This window comes from Myodes glareolus, chromosome 9, assembly GCF_982192425.1.
Source record: "Myodes glareolus chromosome 9, mMyoGla1.1, whole genome shotgun sequence".
NCBI classification, from domain to species: Eukaryota; Metazoa; Chordata; class Mammalia; order Rodentia; family Cricetidae; genus Myodes; species Myodes glareolus.
This window is the reverse complement of record NC_142034.1, coordinates 72,965,310-72,969,114: the sequence shown is the minus strand read 5'-3', so window position 1 is coordinate 72,969,114 and position 3,805 is coordinate 72,965,310.

Sequence of the window (3,805 nt, the reverse complement as noted above, 5' to 3'; positions counted from 1 at the left end):
TGTGCCTGTCCTTGCAGACTTCTGTGGTCACCTCTAGCTGAGTTCATCCTGCTGGTTCCTGCTGAAGAGGAAAAGGGCTCTCCCTAGGGGGAGAGCTATCCCAGAATCGAGGATATAGTTAAGGGTTAGGAGATAGGAGGGTATAGGCTCAAGACCTGGACCCATAAAGTCAACAGAATCCTGGGATCAGTCACACAATATCACTAAGTTCCTGTGTGCTCTTCTGCTGTGCTTCCTAAGCAAGAACACTCCAAACTTGTTGCCTCAAAATATTCATCTTCTCAGTTCCAAGGATTCAAGAGGACTAGCTGGGTGGGTCTCTCTTGGACTCCTCCTCATCCAGTGAGTGGTACCTGTCAGCTAGGATCCCAATGGTCATGATACCTACCTACCTACAACCTGTTTGAATGACCTGGGATTCCTCACAGCATGGCAACAGGATTTCTGGAAAGCTGTGTCACCTTGTATGACAAAGCCTCCAAAGTCATATGCTGTCACTTCCTGCCAGAGACAGAGGTTCATCCCAATGGAAGGGGGAAAGACAGACCCACCTCTCCATGAGCAAAGTGTCGATGTCATATTTAAATGAGAAAATTTGGGAGAGTGGATCTTGTTGTAGCCCTTCAGAAATAAGATAGAACCAGGTTTCGTGTAGTTCAGGCTAGCCTTGAACTCACTGTGTAGCTGAGGATGACCTTAAATTTCTGATCCTCCAGACTCTACTTCCAAGTGCTGGGATTACAGTTAGCACACCCATTTTTTACATTGCTGGGAACTGACCCTAAGGCTTTCCACATGCTAGGCAAGCTACATTCTTAGCCTTTGTTGTATAGCATCTTAAGAAATGCCTCCTGGGGCTGGAGAGATGGCTCAGCGGATAAGAGCATTGCCTGCTCTTCCAAAGGTCCTGAGTTCAATTCCCAGCAACCACATGGTGGCTCACAACCATCTGTAATGAAGTCTGGTGCCCTCTTCTGGCCTGCAGGCATATACACAGACAGAATATTGTATACATAAGAAATAAATAAGTATTTTTTAAAAAAAGAAAACATCATTTTAAAAAAAGAAGAAATGCCTCCTGCCACTCCTCTGTAGCATGAGACAGTAATGCTGAAAATTCAGATGCAGTCCAGTATGATTCAGCTTTGTGGAATACACAGAGAGCCTAGGACAGGTCAAACACCCCAAAGTCCCTGTGGCTCACTGTTCTCCCAGTATCTGCCCCAGGGTCAAGTAGTAATCACAGTACTGTCTAGAGGACCCATGTCTTCCCTCTGCATGTCTTTAGAACAACCTGGGGAGATGCCCAGCAAATGTACCCATGTCACGGATGACAAACCCACACTCTTTCTCTGTGTGTAGAGAAAAGCAGGAGGCTGCAATAACAATGCCTCTGGCCTCCTTCCTCTAAGGACTGAAGTCTATGGAAGACCATGCTCACCAGACCATATGCAGACTCATTGCTGAGCAGTAGAGGCCCAGCCACACACAGGTTATGTCAAGTCCCTACCTCTGTCCCCCTGAGGAGCTGGTGATAAGTAGACAGACCATGCTCTCTTCCAGTCAACTGAGAAACCAGAAATAAGAAAAGATGGATGGAGTGGGCCAAATGGACTATTGTGGCTCATCGGTGTCGATGTCTGCTCTGGAGATGCAGCATAGCCTCCCCAGCCTGCCATATGCTACAGCTAGCAGTGCACTCCTCTTTCCGCCGAAGAACTTGGTCTCCTCATCCGTCCTGCAAAGAGGGGGCTGCGGTGATAGATGTCACTATGTCCATTTTACAGATGAGAAACCTGAGGCTCTGAGTAGGTAGTCAGCTGCTCGGGAATGCACAGCCAGGCTGGAGTGACAGGCTTGGAATTGGACCCATGCTCTTAGAAGTCGCCTCCTTTGTCTGCAGAATTGTGTGGCAGTGTATGGAATCTGCTGGGAAATCGTCCCTTGACAATGGGTGGACAGCAAGTTTGGTGGGTGGGGGTTGAAAGCCAGTGGTCTGTCTCCCTGTTATTTCTCAGCCTGACTGCAGTAGACCATTCTTGGCCCGTTGCTGCCCTCTTGTGGCCTCATACCTGAATCCTTGCACATGGATGTGCAAAGCCACTTGAGTCCTATGCCAGCCTGGAGTGAGGACCAAGAATGACTTGCTCAGGGTCTCAGATGAAACACTGGGGAACGCCCTGCCTCACCAATGAGCCTCAAGGACTGAGAGGCCTTGGGTCTCCCTGGCTGGAGGAGCGGCTCTCTGTAAGTCCTACAATTCTGGAAGGAGAAAGGAGTCTGTTTATTGAGTCCTGGAGTGTTCCGTGTTCCGACAGCTAAAGCAACCACCAGGATGGCTGTCCCCCTGAACAGATGGATCTGAGGCTTGAGAGAAGCTGCCTGTCTCCATTCCCACTCTTAGAGAAGGCCTTGAGTTATCACAGACCTGGGGGACACTCATGCTGTTCAGTGGACAGAGTCAAGGCTAGCATACATCTGAAATCCTGGACACTCCTGGCCAGTGCTGAACCTGCTCACTGAGGATGCCAGCTGAGAAACCCTGCCTTAGAATCAAGGGGCGGGGGCAGGGTGCGGCTTTTTGCTTGACGAGAAAGGGTCTCACTATATCTCACTATATAGCCTCGGCTGGTCTCTTAACTTGCAATTTGGCCTTAGCCTCCCAGGTGTTGGGATTACAGGCTTGCTCTGCCATGCTCCCCTCTACATCCAAGCTTTGCTCAACCCCCTCTTGGCCTCCGATGTTGCCTTGCAGGTCAGCTGCCAGAAAATGGACAGACATTTTGCATGAGGCCGGGGCAGGCAGGTAGGGGCTTTTTGAACAGGAAGGTGGACTCTTGGGTAGTTTTATGGTTACATACATGCAACTCCACTCAATTGAGGAAGACAGAAGACTCTGTGGCTGGGTGGTGGTGACCGAATGCAGGAATGAGAACGTACAGATGCCTCTGCATTGTACCCTTCGAAATGACTTGTTTTTTATGTATATTTTACCACAATAAAAACAAGAAATGCAAGAATATAAGGTTGTTCTTTAATATGTATCCTAAACATTTCTGCAGTTTTGTGGAGAAGAAATGAGCTATTGGCTAATGGGCAGAGGTCTGGCATGTGGACAAGACTGCCCCAGCCTGCTGAGGGGCAGTCCTCAGCCTCTGTCCAGGGTTTGTCCAGGTTCCAGTGTCCAACCCTCTGGGCAGTATCTCTGTTCTCCCAGCTCCCTGACCGCAGAAGTCTCCTGTCACTCAATGTGCTAGCTCAGGAGGCCTTGCTTTAATCCAGCCTCTGCAGTAGGCCCACTGTGAGTCTGGGAGCAAAACCCTTTCTTCTCCCAACCCTCTTCCTATCTGCCCGCTGCAAGATTCTCTTCGTGTATCGACATGTCAAGTTCACCCTGCCTGGGCCTAGCAAGAATCTCTAGGGATCTCCGTAGTCGGTCGCAGCAATGGCCCCAGCTCTCCTGCACCGGGCTGGGAAAACGGGCGTCCTTCCAAGGTGCCAGTCATTACCCTCACGGGGCGTCACGCTTTAAGCACAGAGAAGACAACCTGCTTGGGTGTGTCCAGCCTCAGTCCTGAGTCCCACTCAACAGAACGACCTGGAGACACATTCCTGGGAGCTAAATCCCGGGGATGGGAGAGGCGAAGGGAGAGGAACGACCCTGGCCCAGCGCAGAGCATCCGCGAATCGTGGCGTGGGCCACAAGCGAGCTGGCTAGGGGCTCGCACGACTAATTGAGCGCCGGGAAGGGAGCTCCCGGGGGCGGGGCCAGCACTGAAGCCCCGCCCCGAACTAACGTGGCTGG